Here is a 17,954-nt window from a genome sequence, read left to right on the forward strand (position 1 = left end):
TGCCCGGAAGGAATACCTCCTTTAATTTGAGGAGACTATTCATAAATCTGCAGACACAACATGATAATACGGGTACTAGAATGATAGTTGCGCTGGATACGGCAAAGGCATTCGACTCTGTCGAATGCACCTACTTATGGGCTTGCCTGGAAAGGTTTGTTATAGGCCCCAGGTTTATAAAGTGGGTTCAACTACTGTATCAAAGTCCGGTGGCCAGGGTTGTAGCTAATGGCTGGGCATCCAACCAGTTCCCCCTTACCAGAGGTACAGGTCTGGGGTGGCCCCCTTTCCCCTTTGCTATATGCACTGGCAGCAGAACCCCTATCAATGTCCTTGCGCTCTAGCCCTTACATAGTGGGACTCCGCATAGGACCCATAACGGAGACAGTTAGCATCTACGCAGATGACACATTGCTATATATTGACGGATCAACAGACGCACTCCACAAGGCCCTAACCATGATAGAAAGATTTGGCTCTTTCTCAGGACTAAAAATTAACTGGGATAAATCACAAATCCTCCCATTAGACAGTTTTCCAGAGACCCAGGTGCAGGCTCAACTCCCTTTGCAAAGAGTTTATTGTATTAAATATCTAGGTATACACGTTACCAGGACACCAGCGGACTATATCAGACTAAATGTACAACCTCTCTTTGATATGCTCAGGCACAAGACCCAAATTTGGGCCAGATTGCCGTTGGGTGTCATGGGACGCATCAACCTTGTTAAAATGGTGTTATTACCAAAAATTTTATATGTACTCTGGCTCCCTCCAGAATATCTGGTGCTTCGGCACTTCAAGGCGATGGAAGTTATACTAAAAACATTCATATGGGGGAAAAGCAGGCATAAACTCCCATGGCACAAATTGAAGAACCCTACTGATTTGGGTGGGACAGCACTACCCGACTTCAATATGTATTATATAGCAGCACAGCTGTCACAACTGTTCCATATAGGGGAAACTGATAGAGCAAGATTCTTAACCTTCCTTTGCCCTAAGTGGTCCCATTCAACCGGAGACCCCCTCATAACCATCATAGGTTGAACGCAAAATTTCAACTCAACCAAAGACAGGACCTCTCTATTACAGCACTACAGACGTATCTGGGCCATAATGATGACCAAAATACAACTACCACCACTGCATAAACACACTCCCATCTGGCATAACCTTGACTTGGCAGAATTTCGCTCCTTACCAGACTCAGAACTATGGCGATCCAGGGGCGTATACTACTTATGCCTATTTGATCTCCAATGGTGAGCTAAAGCTATTTGATACTTTCAGAGACGAATTCGGACTTCCGACCCAACTATTTTTCCGCTATCTTCAACTTCGCCACGCCTTCAGATCGCAATTCTCAGCAGGTTTCACCCCACTTGAAGTGAACCCCTTTGTCCCTGTAATATGTAGCTCAGATCCCAAAAAACTGATATCCACATTCTAAAATATGTTACTCATGCCTTCAGCAAGTAGGTCAGCTTATGCACTGAAGGCACGGTGGGAGTGAGGCTCTAGACCATTGTAAACTGGTTTCCCCTAAACTATCAGATCGCTTCACACAGATATACATCACCCATAGGGCATACCTTACCCCAACTAGAGTATCGAGGTACAAACATGACCAAGCCGCCAACTGCCCTATGTGCATTCAGGCTTCGGGCACGTTCTACCACCTGATTTGGGATTGCCCTAAGGTACAGGACTTCTGGGCGCAAATAGTCCAATTCCTGCATACCCAGAACCAGACATCAACAAATTCATTAAGATATTCCTAGATGAGACGTTGTTCTCTGCTAGAAAAACCATAGCGGGACAATGGATGAGGCCTACCCCACCCGAGTTCAAGATGTGGTTAATGGAAGTAAATAACAGTTTAAAATACAAAAAACTAATTTATTTGCATAGAGGTTGCCCCTCAAAATATGATAAAATTTGGGATAAGTGGTTACAAGCCTCGGAGACTCTATGATGATGCCCCGCTTATATACCGTATATACTCGAGTATAAGCCGAGTTTTTCAGCACATTTTTTTGTGCTAAAAGTGCCCCACTCGGCTTATACTCGAGTCAAGCACTTTTCTGCAGCAGAGAATGACATTTTTTGATCTGATTTTGGGGCCTCGTATCTCAGGGCCACTTGATTCTAGGAATCCCAAATTTGGTGTGCAAACCCAGTGGAACTAGCACTACAATATATCCAAAGTTGGGGTTCCTAGCACCAAGTGGCCCCGAGATACGGGGCCCCAAAGTCGGTTCAGAAAATGTCATTCTCTGCTGCAGAAAAGTGCTTGACATTTTCCGAACCGACTTTGGGGCCCCGTATCTTTGGGCCACTTGATGCAAGGAACCCCAGCTTTGGATATGTTGTAGTGCTAGTTTGCACACCAAATTTGGGGTTCCTAGCACTAAATGGCCCCGAGATCCGGAAACCCCAAAGTCGGTCAACTGTGTCCATCTGCAGCAATGTCATTTCGGGACCCTTTGGGTCCAGAGACCCCAAATGCTGGCTGCAGCTGGGGGGGCATCTAGGAACCCTTAACTACCAGTTTGAAGTTCGACGGACCTATGGCTGCAAATGGGCACAGTGAGGCATGCAAATGGGAACAGTGAGGCTGCAAATGGGCATTGTTGACCCTCTTTTCCACTTACAGTAGCGGCGCATTTCTCACCCTAGGCTTATACTCGAGTCAATAAGTTTTCACAGTTTTTTGTGGTAAAATTAGGTGCCTCAGCTTATATTCGGGTCTGCTTATACTCGAGTATATACGGTACTTACTTTGGTATGTAGGCGACCGAGTCCCCAATACTACTCTCAGTGGAGCGGGAACTGTGAGGATGTTGAATGTTTGCTGTGTCATGCACGATACGATCATATACCTTCTACTGTATTACCCTGCACTGTAAACCTCCTGTTATTTCTAATTGCAATCTCCTTTCTATGTGAGATGCCTTTTTCTTGCCTCATACTGAAGTTATTGTCACCCTTCCTGACATTTACTGTGATAATGTTTCTAATGTATATTTCATTGAATGTACCAATAAAGCCGGTTAAATAAAAAAAAACGTGGGCTTCACCTATCCACACACGTTACAACAATCCTGCTGCTATCAAATGTTGCCGCACGGCTTTGCCCTGATGTGTCATGTCATGTGCAGCAGTAAGTAGTAGTAAAATTAAATCTACCGAGTGCTGGAACTATGCTGCAAGAGCACATTTAATGTTGCAATGCCATTCCTAGACTGGGAATGCACTGTCCAAAAGAAAGGAAGATGGTAGTGGAGGGGGCAAGAGAACAAAGGAGGCTTGCAGAATGATTATTACGGGAGGCTCAGTACTTTAAGATGTTCTTCTGCATGTTATTGTTGGGGCCCTTTAGGAGCGTCCTTGCACTTAGTCCCAGTAAGTAAGGCCACTTTAGAAAGTCGGTTTGACAAAATGGCGCATCAGGGTGAAGCTGCGCAGCAACATTTGATAGCACCAGGATTGTTGTAACCTGTGTAGATAGGTGAAGCCCACGTTTTTAGGTTGCTTGTGAGTAGCATTTTTTTTTTATAAATACATTTTATATAATTTTACGGTAATGCATTAGGAGCTTTTCTTTTTGACATCTGAGAAATTTCATGACCTTAACAAGTAAATCACCTGCGAGCCAAGTTGTATATCAGGATGAAGCTGAGTTTGCTGAGCTCTAATGTGAGGCAAAGACATGTGTTGTTGACTCACTCCCACTAAGGGGGCCTGTGGTGAAGCACGTAGGGTGTGTTGTGGAGGCTTTAATGTGCATGTTTTAATTTTTTGTTTGAGAGTTCACACCACCAGCTTGCACATACCTTCTTTATTGGGATTCAATATATTTATATATCTTTTGGACACTTCAATGTTCTAAGATATCCTGGACCTCTTATTCTATGGACTTTCTATAAATGTGTTCATGTCATCGAGATACACTATCATGAAGGTGTCAAGAAAGTCTCTAAATATCCAAAAAGTACTGGAAAGTAGCTTGGGCATTGCATGGTCCAAATGTCAAAACTAAATACTCAAAGTGCCCAAAACGGGTACGATATTCTGTTTTCCATTTGTCCCCTTCCTGGATCCTTGCCAAGTTTTATGCACCTCGTAAGTCAAGCTTCGTGAACACTTTTGCAGCTCTGAACCGCTGGAAAAGTTCTGGATCAAGGGGCAGAGGGTATCTGTTCTTGACTGTTATTTTATTCAGTTCTCTACTGAACACACAAGATCTCAGGAATAAGTGCAGTATAGAGTGCAGGGTTGAGGCGTGCACTACATACAGAGAGCAGGGTTGAGGAGTGCACTGTGTACAGAATGCAGTGTTCAGTAGTGTCCAGACAAGTTAAGGAGTGCACTGTATACAGAGTTCAGGGTTGAGGAGTGTGCTGTGTACAGAGTGCAGGCTTACAGAGTGCACTGTGTACAGAAGCAGGGTTGAGGATTGCCCTACATTTAGAGAGCAGGGTTGAGGAGTGTGCTACGTACAGTGCAGGGTTGAGGGGTGCACTACCTACAGAGTGCAGGGTTGAGAATTGCGCTATGTACAGAGCACAGGGTTTAAGTTTGTGCTACATATAGAGTGCAAAGTTGAGGAGTGCACTATGTACAGAATGCAGGGTTGAGGAGTGCACTATGTACACAATGCAGGGTTGAGGAGTATGCTAAGTACAGAGTGCAGGGCTGAGGAGTGCGTCACATACAGAGTGTTGGGTTGAGGACTATTCTATGTACAGAGTGCAGGGTCGAGGAGTGCGCTACCTTCAGAGTGCAGGGTTGATAAATGTGCTACGTGCAGAGTGCATGATGGAGGAATGCATACACACAGAGTGTAGGGCTGAGGAGTGCACAGCGTACAGAGTGCAGGGTGGAGGAGTGTGCTACGTGCTGTGTTTAGAGTTGAGGAGTGCTCTACATACAGAGTGCAGGATCGAAGAGTGCGCTACATACAGAGAGCAGGGTTGAGGAGTGCGCTACATACAGAGTAGAGGAGTGCGCTACATACAGAGTGCAGGGTTGAGGAGTGCGCTACATACAGAGTACAGGGTTGAAGAGTGCATATTTCACAAGTCAGTTTGCAACAAAAAATGGCTATCTCCCCAGTACAATGCTCTCCCTAATAACCCCCCCCCAGATTACCCTCCACCCCCTTCCCCCTCTTTCAGTACAGAGCTCTCCTCCCACCCCAAATCTTCTCCCACCATCTAGAGCAGGGATAGGCAACCTTTGAGACACAGAGATCTACCTGAACAACATGAAAGAGATCATGACGGTGATAAAAGGGTTCAGTGCCCTTATTTTTTTTAAAGAAATTATTTAGCAAGGCCTATAACTAAATAGTAAGGAAAGCTTAGAAAAATCGAATAAAACAAATGTCACTGTAAAAATATAAACTTACACTATCTTAAACGTGGACAGTGTCAGTCAGTAGAGCAGTGGACAGCATCAGTGGGGCAGTGTACAGTGTCAGTAGGGCAGTGGACAGTGTGTGAACAATGTCAGTAGGGCATTGGTTGGTGTCAGTAGGGCAGTGGATGGTGCCAGTAGAGCAGTGGATGGTGTCAGTAGAGTAGTGGACATATCAGTAGGGCAGAGGCTGGTGTTAGTAGGGCAGTGGATGGTGTCAGTAGAGTAGTGGACTGTGTCAATAGGGCAGAGGCCAGTGTCAGTAAAGCAGTGGATGGTGTCAGTAAGGCAGAGGTTGGTGCCAGTAGGGCAGAGGACACGGTCAGTATGGCAAAGATTGATGTCAGTAATCTTAGATTTTTATTATTTTATATTTTACCATGTGTTTATTATTTTTCTTACATTTTTAGGAGCCCCGTTGAGGAGCTTTGGTGAAAAATCAGCGGTCTAAACAGACCCCTGATGTCTCATCTCTGAGACAGAGAAAGGGACTGAGGACAGAGACTCATCAGTCCCTTTCTCTGCCGCCTCAGCTGCACTGGACAGTGAATGAATGGGAAGTGCTCTGTACCGAGCTACTCCCTGCTCATTCACAAACTGAAGCATAGTAAACACTATTTACTTTACTTTAGTGAAGAATGAACACAATGAGTGATAGTTACCGATGACTCACTGCGTTCATGCATAAAAAGAAGGGGTCGGTAAATTACATATTTACTGGCCCCTTCCCCTGCTCTCCATCCTTAAGATCCCCCACAGCAGCCGGCGGGAGAGGAGAGGAGGAAAGCTGGCAGCGCTGCAGGGTAAGAGGGGGACTAGGAGAGCAAATGGGGGCTGGGCAGCCGAAAGAAGAGAAACAGGGACAGGAGGGGAGGGGGGTGCCATTTACCGATCCCCTTTCCTCCTGCAGCAGCTGAATGCCAGTGGGACAGAGAGGAGAGAAGGCGTCTTTCAGCAGCTGCAGAAGTTAAGGGGATTGGTACCAGTAAAAAGCAGGGATGAGAAACTAAGATCTATTACTAAAAGCAGCACACTTTACACACATTACACATAGTTAGGCACACATTTAACCCCTTGATCACTCTAGATGTTAACCCCTTCCCAGCCAGTGTCATTAACACAGTGTATAGTATTATCACTGATCACTGTATTAATGTCACTGGTGATGTCAGTGTCATTTAGTCAGTTCCCCCCAGCTTTAGTTAGGGATAGTTTACACTTGCTTCAAAACATGGCTTCGGACAAGCTTTTTTAAAGCTCTTTGAATGCCAGTGAAAGCCCCTGTCACTAAATAAAATGATCAGCTTACAGTCCTGTTTACACCTTGCTTTTTTTCTTTGCTTTGCTTCAGTTTCACTTCAAAAATGATTCCCCTATGTTGCTTTAGTAGTGCTTCAAATCATCTTCAAAGCCTTCTTAGAAGTCTATGACGAAGCTTGCTTAAAGCACCTTACAGCTTTTAAAATGCTTTAACCACTTGAGCCCCGGACCATTATGCTGCCTAAGGACCAGAGGTCTTTTTCCAATTTGGCACTGCGTCGCTTTAACTGCTAATTGCGCGGTTATGCAATGCTGTACCCAAACGAAATTTGCGTCCTTTTCTTCCCACAAATAGAGCTTTCTTTTGATGGTATTTGATCACTTCTGCAGTTTTTATTTTTTGCGCTATAAACGGAAAAAGACCGAAAATTTTGAAAAAAAATGATATTTTCTACTTTTTGTTATAAAAAAAATCCAATAAACTCAATTTTAGTCATACATTTAGGCCAAAATGTATTCGGCCACATGTCTTTGGTAAAAAAAATGTCAATAAGCGTATATTTATTGGTTTGCGCAAAAGTTATAGCGTCTACAAACTAGGGTACATTTTCTGGAATTTACACAGCTTTTAGTTTATGACTGCCTATGTCATTTCTTGAGGTGCTAAAATGGCAGGGCAGTACAAAACCCCCCCAAATGACCCCATTTTGGAAAGTAGACACCCCAAGGAAATTGCTGATAGGCATGTTGAACCCATTGAATATTTATTTTTTTTGTCCCAAGTGATTGAATAATGACAAAAAAAAAAAAAAAAAAAAATATTTACAAAAAGTTGTCACTAAATGATATATTGCTCACACAGGCCATGGGCCTATGTGGAATTGCACCCCAAAATATATTCAGCTACTTCTCCTGAGTACGGGGATACCACATGTGTGGGACTTTTTGGGAGCCTAGCCGCGTATGGGACCCCGAAAACCAATCACCGCCTTCAGGATTTCTAAGGGTGTAACTTTTTGATTTCACTCTTCACTGCCTATCACAGTTTCGGAGGCCATGGAATGCCCAGGTGGCACAACCCCCCCCCAAATGACCCCATTTTGGAAAGTAGACACCCCAAGCTATTTGCTGAGAGGCATATTGAGTCCATGGAATATTTTATATTTTGACACAAGTTGCGGGAAAGTGACACTTTTTTTTTTTTTTTTTTTGCACAAAGTTGTCACTAAATGATATATTGCTCACACAGGCCATGGGCCTATGTGGAATTGCACCCCAAAATACATTTAGCTGCTTCTCCTGAGTATGGGGATACCACATGTGTGGGACTTTTTCGGAGCCTAGCCGCGTACGGGGCCCCGAAAACCAATCACCGCCTTCAGCGTTTTTAAGGGCGTGAATTTTTGATTTTACTCTTCACTGCCTAACACCGTTTCGGAGGCCATGGAATGCCCAGGTGGCACAAAACCCCCCCAAATGACCCCATTTTGGAAAGTAGACACCCCAAGCTATTTGCTGAGAGGCATGGTGAGTATTTTGCAGCTCTCATTTGTTTTTGAAAATGAAGAAAGACAAGAAAAAACTTTTTTTTTTTTTCTTTTTTCAAATTTCAAAACTTTGTGACAAAAAGTGAGGTCTGCAAAATACTCACTATACCTCTCAGCAAATAGCTTGGGGTGTCTACTTTCCAAAATGGGGTCATTTGGGGGGGTTTTGTGCCACCTGGGCATTCCATGGCCTCCGAAACTGTGATAGGCAGTGAAGAGTGAAATCAAAAATTCACGCCCCTTAGAAAGCCTGAAGGCGGTGCTTGGTTTTCGGGGTCCCGTACACGGCTAGGCTCCCAAAAAGTCTCACACATATGGTATCCCCGTACTCAGGAGAAGCAGCAGAATGTATTTTGGGGTGTAATTTCACATATTCCCATGGCATGTTTGAGCAATATATCATTTAGTGACAACTTTGTGCAAAAAAAAAAAAATTTGTCTCTTTCCCGCAACTTGTGTCGCAATATAAAATATTCCATGGACTCGACATGCCTCTCAGCAAATAGCTTGGGGTGTCTACTTTCCAAAATGGGGTCATTTGGGGGGGTTTTGAACTGTCCTGGCATTTTATGCACAACATTTAGAAGCTTATGTCACACATCACCCACTCTTCTAACCACTTGAAGACAAAGCCCTTTCTGACACTTATTTTTTACATGAAAAAGTTTTTTTTTTTTTGCAAGAAAATTACTTTGAACCCCCAAACATTATATATTTTTTTAAAGCAAATGCCCTACAGATTAAAATGGTGGGTGTTTCATTTTTTTTTTTCACACAGTATTTGCGCAGCGATTTTTCAAACGCATTTTTTGGGGAAAAAACACACTTTTTTAAATTTTAATGCACTAAAACACACTATATTGCCCAAATGTTTGATGAAATAAAAAAGATGATCTTAGACCGAGTACATGGATACCAAACATGACATGCTTTACAATTGCGCACAAACGTGCAGTGGCAACAAAATAAATACATTTTTAAAAGCCTTTAAAAGCCTTTACAGGTTACCACTTTAGATCTACAGAGGAGGTCTACTGCAAAAATTACTGCCCTCGATCTGACCTTCGCGGCGATACCTCACATGCATGGTGCAATTGCTGTTTACGTTTGACGACAGACCGCCGCTTGCGTTCGCCTTAGCGCAAGAGCAGGGGGCGACGGGTGCTTTTTTTTTTTTCTTTATTATTTTTTTGCTTTTTTATCTTATTTTTAAACTGTTCCTTTCATTTTTTTTTTTTTTAAATCATTTTTATTGTTATCTCGGGGAATGTAAATATCCCCTATGATAGCAATAGGTAGTGACAGGTACTCTTTTTTGAAAAAATTGGGGTCTATTAGACCCTAGATCTCTCCTCTGCCCTCAAAGCATCTGACCACACCAAGATCGGTGTGATAAAATGCTTCCCCAATTTCCCAATGGCGCTATTTACATCCGGCGAAATCTAAGTCATAAAATGCTCGTAGCTTCCGGTTTCTTAGGCCATAGAGATGTTTGGAGCCACTCTGGTCTCTGATCAGCTCTATGGTCAGCTGGCTGAATCACCGGCTGCATTCTCAGGTTCCCTGTTGAGACAGGAGAGCCAGAGAAAAACACGGAAGACGGTGGGGGGGGGGGCGGGCATTCCCTCCCACGGCTTGTAAAGGCAGTCTAGAGGCTAATTAGCCGCTAGGATTGCTTTTACATGAAAGCCGACCGCTGGCTGAAAAGAATGATACCAAGATGATACCTAAACCTGCAGGCATCATTCTGGTATAACCACTCAAAGTTGTGAATGGCGTACCTGAAGACAAAAAAATGGTTAACAATAAAGCACAGTAAACAATAAAGTATAAATAATTACATACCTGAAAAACAAACATGATAAAACATAATAACAATAACAATAACAATAAAACACTGCAGAATAGAATACAGTAAAAAAAGAGCAGAACAATAGAGAGAGAGAGAATAGAGAGAGAGAACAATAAAACGACAACTATTTTTTTTTATTTTATATATATTTTTTTTTTTTTTACACTTTTTTTGTAACTAACTTTTATAACTGTAACCGGTTCCAGGTTCGGGTCTCTCAAAATGCGATGGCATCTTGGGAGACCCTGTGAAAGTGCGCCTAGTCTGTGCAATGCTGTACCCTACGCTAATACTCAACTAGTGTATGGTAGCGTTCAAAACATTCACCAATGCAAAGACCAGGATTGTCAGGACAGGAGGGACAATAATAGTGGGTGTCACGCCTATATCCGCGTTTGCTGCAGACACAACATCTTTTTGGGGGGGGTTCGTTGGGTAGGGGTACTCGGGAGGACATAAAAATGCCTCTCATGCAGCCGACTGCATTTCGTTGGGGGATGTGAATGGGGGAAGTACGGGCGCTGCAGAAGTGGTGGGTTCCCAATTAGGATTGGCGAATGCAGCAGGAAGGGCACTATGGGCACGACGGGCCTGTGTTTGTCTTCTTGGTGGCAGCGGGACACTACTTGTGCTTGTCACCTCACCAGCTTGAACTGCACTTATGGGACTCGCCACGTCACCAAGTGTTACTGCAGTGCTGGTTTGACTACGACCGGGGTGTACTAGGCCGCTGGTGCTTGCCAGTTCAATAAAAAGCTTCCAAAAAAACTGTTAGCGATCGCAGGGATCAGGCCTGACTCTGCGAACGCTGCAGTTATGCGTTTAGTGTTTTGTAAGTGACAGTGATCGATCGATACTGCACTTGGGTGGGCTGGACTGGGCCGGGCGGAGGGGCAAAACGCAGGTGCTAGCAGGTATCTGGGTTGATCCCGCTAACACTGCGTTTTTGGGAACCCTAAACTGCTGGGGACGCTAGTATAGATCTGATCTGATTGGATCATATATTGATCCGTTCAGATACTATACCACTAAAGGAGGCGTATGCTGCGTGCGTGGGTGTTAGTGGTACTGGCGCTAACCTGACGCTGCCTGGGGCCGGTGCTTGCTAGTTCACCAAAATGCTACCAAAAAAACTGTTAGCGATCGCAGGGATCAGGCCTGACTCTGCGAACGCTGCAGTTATGCGTTTAGTGCCTTGTAAGTGTCAGTGATCGATCGATACTGCACTTGGGTGGGCTGGGCTGGGCCGGGCGGAGGGGCACAACGCAGGTGCTAGCAGGTATCTGGGCTGATCCCGCTAACACTGCGTTTTTGGGAACCCTAAACTGCTGGGGACGCTAGTATAGATCTGATCGGATCAGATATTGATCCGATCAGATACTATACCACTAAGGGAGGTGTACGGTGCGTGCGTGGGTGTTAGCGGTACTGGCGCTAACCTGACGCTGCCTGGTGCTTGCTTGCCAGTTCACCAAAATGCTACCAAAAAAACTGTTAGCGATCGCAGGGATCAGGCCTGACTCTGTGAACGCTGCAGTTATGCGTTTAGTGTTTTGTAAGTGACAGTGATCGATCGATACTGCACTTGGGTGGGCTGGGCGGAGGGGCAAAACGCAGGTGCTAGCGGGTATCTGGGCTGATCCCGCTAACGCTGTGTTTTTGGGAACCCTAAACTGCTGGGGACGCTAGTATAGATCTGATCGGATCAGATATTGATCCGATCAGATACTATACCACTAAGGGAGGCGCATGCTGCGTGCGTGGGTGTTAGCGGTACTGGCGCTAATCTGACGCTGCCTGGGGCGACGCATATCACCGCCGGGCGATCAGGGGGCTAAACCTTTATTAGGTAATAAACGGCGGGTGCCCTGACACTATAAAAAATAAACGAACTAACCTGCGTCACCCGTAACGGTTATACGGTGATCAGTGGTGAAAGGGTTAACTAGGGGCAATCAAGGGGTTAAAACATTTATTAGGTAGTATATGGGGGTCCCTGTCACTATAAAACGCTGACGGCGAACCTAAATATTTACCTCACTAACTAGCTTCACCAGCGACACTAATACAGCGATCAGAAAAATGATCGCTTAGCAACACTGGTGACAGGGGGTGATCAAGGGGTTAAAACTTTATTAGGGGGGGTTAGGGGGGTACCCTAGACCTAAAGGGGGGTAATACTAACTGTCCCAACACTGTAACTGTCACAAACTGACACTATGCAGTAATCAGAAAAAAAAAAAAAAAAAAAAAAAAAAAAACCTGCTGGTGTCAGTTTGTGACAGGGGGGGGGGGTGATTGGGGGGGGATCGGGGGGCGATCGGGGGGGGGGATCGGGGTGTTTTGTATGCCTGGCATGTTCTACTGTGTGTGTAGTGTTGTGCACTCACATTGATGTCTTCTCCCCTCGGCGCTGGAACGGAAACTACCGAGCCGAGGGGAGATGACATCATTTCCTTTGCTGCTGTTTAGCATACAGCAGCAAAGGAGTGTTCCCATTGGCCGGCGGCGATCGCGAGGGGGGGGCCACGAACGGATGGCCTCCCCCTCATCTCGGATCGCCGGGGAACAGAACGGGACCGCTTCGGGCACCGGGGGGGGGTCCGATCGGACCCCCCACCCGCGAGAGGCAAATCACGTACATGTACGTGATTTTGCCTGCCCGTGCCGCCTTGCCGACGTAAATCGGCGTTAGGCGGTCCTTAAGTGGTTAATCCAGCTTTAGCTTAGCTTTGTTTTGGAGTTATTGCAGGTATGAAATATCAACACACACACATGACATCTGCCAAGCTTCATCAAAGCTTCAAAAAAGCATCAACGAAGCACCACCGAAGCATCATCGAAGCACCACTGAAATATCATTAAAGCACTCCCGAAGCACCACCGAAGCATTAAAAACACTTAAAAAAAGCATGTTGAAGCGTTAGGCGCTATAAAGTGTGTTGAAGTCGAAGCAAGTATAAATGAACCTTAGTGGCAGATTGTCTGCCGCACTATCACAGTCTCATTGTAAGTCGCTGATCACCGCCATTACTAGTATAAAAAAATAAATATTCCAGTGTATATATAACATAGTTTGTACGTAACTTTCACATAAACTAATCAATATACACTTAATGGGATTTTTTTTAATCAAAAACATGTAGCAGAATACATTTCGGGCAAAATTTATGAAGAAATTTTGATTTTTTGAATTGTTTAATCGGATATGTTTTATAGCAAACATTTAAAAATTTTGGTCTTTGTTTTGTTTACATATATCACAAAAAATAAAAACCCAATGGTGGTCAAATACCACCAAAAGAAAGCTCTAGTTGTGGGGGAAAAAAGGATACAAATTTTGTTTGGGTACAGCATTGCATGACCGCTCAATTACCAGTTAAAGTAGCACAGTGCCGAATAGCAAAAAATGGACTGGTCATGACAGGACAAAATCTTCCAGAGCTCAAGTGGATAGAATCCATTCAATGTTCATTCCCTCTGCAGGTTATTTTTAGGTAATTCAATCTATATTAACACAGATTATAATAGAAGTGATCCAGGAAAATCAACATCCTTTTGATAAAAATCAGGGCCGTCTTTAATATTGATTGGACCCTGGGCAAAACTTTTCTGGGGCCCCCCCCATGCAATTTCACTCTCCACCCGCTCTGAGACATACAATAAATAGCATCTAGACTTAAAATCAGTTTACTGTATCAGAACGGGCAGAGCTTGCGATTGGTTGCCAGAGGTTACAGCATAATATTACTGCTTACTGACTGGTTGCTAGAGGTTACAGAACACATTAAGGATCACTGATTAATTGCTAGAAGTTACAGCACATGATTTCTGCTTGTTGATTGGTTGCTAGAGATTACTGTACAGTAATACTGCTCACTGATTGGTTGCTAGAGGTTACAGCACATCTTCTCCTCACTGCAGGGGGGCATGATATACATATGAATGCCGCCTTTATTTACATGTTAGTGCCACCGGCCTCAGCTATTTACATATGAATGCCAGTTATTTACATGTAAACACAGAGTCTGCAGGTGAGTCATCTGTACACAACAATAGGGCTTAGCTGGGAAGCATTAATAGCATCACTTCACACTGAGATATCGGGACACAGCACAGGACTAAAACTTCAAGGGACAAGGGACTTTAAACTGGGATAGTTGGCAAGTATGAGGCAGCTGCTTTGGGCCCCACAACAATGACAGGGCCCAGGGCAGCTGCCCCTTTTGCCCTGCCTTAAAGACGGCCCTGATAAAAATACATTTATTTTCATCTGTTTTTTCATTTTAACATCCATTCTTTGCAAAAACTTCTCACCAATGACATGTTTATATTAATAAAATCTGCTTCCACTTTCCTCCACTGACTGACACTTCTGCTGTTCCCAACTATTTATAACCCTCCTGTGTGTTGTTAGACTTGAAAAAGGGGCTAAATGCCGGAAATGCATTGATTGTAATCACCTGTATGCAAGGCTGCTGGCTAATCATGGTGTCCTCTGGGTGCTCTGCATGTGCTTCACCTGCAGCCCTGTAGCTCTAGTCCTGCTCACTGAATTGCCGGCTTCTCATATTCACCGGCTTTCCTGTTCAGGCTGCACTCCCATGCTGTGTGTGGACCCTGGCTGTACTCCTCCTGCATCTGCTGTGACAACCTGTATGCAGGGGACTCTGAGCCTCCTCTGGGCTGGAAGCTTCAATCTTTACATGTAAGTGCATACTTCATAGTCTCAAGAAAGTGACCAAATTACTGACATTGCCTTGGGCTCCGCTCTTCTGTTTTCCCCTAATCTGAGACTAGCCCTTCCCAAGATGGCGATCTTGTGGATACTGCTTCTGTTATCTGGCTGATTCTGGTCTAAAGCTCAAAAATGTACTATTTCCAGCGTGTCCTCTCCCTAGATAGTAAATTTCACAGTTACACAAGGTTCTTTAAGACTCCATGTATCCTTCTGGACTGTTTTCAAATTTTCCCCATCTCCTAATAGTCCACCAGTTAGCGCAACAGTTCTTTTGTTGCTTTCATACATTTGAGATTCTTGCTTTGTGGCTCAATAATTAAATTGTGATTGAAGGATTTTTTTTTTGTTAGTTTTGGATAAAGTGGTGAGGGATTTGAACACCTGTCAGTTTTTATTGTTGTCTGTGCCCCCTCCCCCACTATGAATACTCAGCTTCTCTATTTATCCTGGTGACTAATAACACTGAAAATTAAAGTGAAAGAAAATCCCAAATTTTGAGTGGTCACAAGAACAGGTGTAGAGGGGAGAAGCAATATAAAGTTGTATTTGATTGGCACAGCAACCAATTAAAACTACTCTAATTCCCTATACACACGGTCGGATTTTCCGATGGAAAAAGTGCAAATGGATTGTGTTGTGGGAAATTCCAATCGTGTGTGGGCTTCATCTGACTTTTTCCGTCGGAATTTCCGACACACAAAGTTTGAGAGCAGGATATTACATTTTCCGACAACAAAATCCGATTGTTTAAATTCCGATCGTGTGTACACAAATCCGACGCACAAAGTGCCATGCATGCTCAGAATAAATTAAGAGACGAAAGCTATTGGCTACTGCCCCCTTTTATAGTCCCGACGTACGTGTTTTACGTCACCACGTTCAGAACGATCGGATTTTCCGACAACTTTGTGCGACCGTGTGTATGCAAGACAAGTTTGGCCCAAAATCCATTGGAAAAAAATCAGATGATTTTGTTATCGCAATGTCCGATCAATGTCCGATCGTGTGTACAGGGCATAACTGCAGGCCGACCAGGGAAAGGAATATTCTGTGAGGTTGCTGCACATTTATTTTCTTATTACTCTTTGGCTGCTATTAATGTATTTAAATACGTATGTATGAGGAACAAAAGAGGAAGTATATATTAATGTCTCACTGTGTGTGAATTTGTAGCACTGTGTACGCACTACCAGTGAATAGAACACAGAAATAATCCCCATCATCTGCTGCCTGTACATTACTGATAGACAAAACACTTGAGCCTCCTTGGATGGATCCAGTAAAACGTTCAGAGGTTCCTGGAGGTTTTATATTATGATTACTGGCTCCATTGCTACTTGTTAAACCTTTATGAACACTCCCAGGTGCCTGATATACCCAGGTTGGGTAGTTACCAGCAGCTACAGAACCATCACTACGACCACAGGACAAAATGACATTACCACCAAGAGGCGCTGTTATTGTGGCTTCCTGGATGACAGTAAACTGAGCCACAGAATCTGCAACACAAATGAGAGAATGATTAGAATAAAAGAAAAAATACTAGTATGTTTTATATTCAGTAATCCTTGTAGGCTATAACATAGGAATTACAGGAAAAATAAGTGATGAAAGTGAAGACAGTCCAGAACATGATCATGGTGATGAGGAATCACTTCGACAGAACAGAATTTAGTTGAATCCTTCTCATTCTCATAGTTATATTCTGTATATAAACCACACCTTTCTATGCAAAGTGTCTCAGATTAATTTGCCGTCAGCAGCCTCCACCTACTATATATCTACTGATAAAATCATTAGGCCTCATTCACACCATGGTACTGAGGCGTCAGTTTTTCAGGACACATTTTGCAAGGGCACAAAAAAATCAAGATGTGCTGTGTACACACCACAACACTGATATCACGTGCAGATTTGTTCTGCACGGGGAAAAAAACTGACATGATATCAACATTGGTGTGAATAGGGAACATAACTGAGGTGCATGAAAACTGATGTCTCAGCAAGTGAAATCTGCATGGTTTTCCCATCAGTTTTCATGCATGTATGGTGTGAATGAGCTCTAATACAGTGATCAGTGCAAAAAATATGCCTATATCTTATCATTAAGTATTGTAAGGAAGTTCTGTCTGTATTAAAAAAAATCAATGATATGCTTTAGTCACATATTACTGACATATATTGCTGACTGTTGTGCTCTATACATTGTGTTGTACATATCAAAGTGCTTACTGCTGTACATTAAATACTTTCATCCAATGTGCTTCCTGTCTAAATAGTTGCAGGTTGCTAAATAGTTTCTGGCAATTTTTTATCCATATTCTGTTTTATTTTTTTATGCTTTAGTATGTGTGACCGTGGAACTCGGTCGATTAGTGGTACAGTAGTTAAGGAGTTATGGAGTTTTTTGCGGGTATAAGTACTGCGGCATATGTGTGCAGTGTGTAGGCATAGACTATATTTAACCATGTTTCTTTAGGCCCAGCCCAATTTGTAAGGGACTCTTGCTTTGTGGTGCAGTAATTAAAATGTAATGCTACCCCAGCAGGAGGCTCTGAATAGGTTGGTTCCTCTTTTTTGCCTCAACCTTCTGAATGACTCACTTGGTTAAATGAACACAGCTTGAAATATCACAGACATCACTGAAGGCAATGCTAAATACACAGTAATGATGCTGTGTTAGGAAACAGACACCAAATGAATTAGTAAAGGTGATTAAAAATATATTGCCTTACAGTATGACATAGGCATCCACAGGTAGGGGCAAGGGGGGGCATCTGTAGTTGTGTTTGTGCGAGTTGGCTCCACAGCTGCTGCAGATCAGTGTCACTGAGTTTACAGAGCTCTTTACTGCCACCTCTGGCTGCTTCCTGTATGCACTCCCCTCGTGTTTGCTTTGCTGCCTGTTGTATTTTCACAGGGACATGTGGAAACAGGACTTGGGAGAAGGAAAACCACCTTACAAGTGGGGGCTGTGAGCACAAGTGAAGGAAGGAGGTTGTTTGTGTACAGGGGGGGGCAGAGCTGTGTATGTGTGCTTACAGATGTGTGTATGTGTGGGGGCCTGACATATATACAGATGAGGGGAGCATACAGGTATGATCAGTGAAGGGGTTCCAAATATAAGAAA

The sequence above is a fragment of the Aquarana catesbeiana genome, linkage group LG01 (genome assembly GCF_042186555.1).
Source record: "Aquarana catesbeiana isolate 2022-GZ linkage group LG01, ASM4218655v1, whole genome shotgun sequence".
In the NCBI taxonomy this organism is placed as follows: Eukaryota; Metazoa; Chordata; class Amphibia; order Anura; family Ranidae; genus Aquarana; species Aquarana catesbeiana.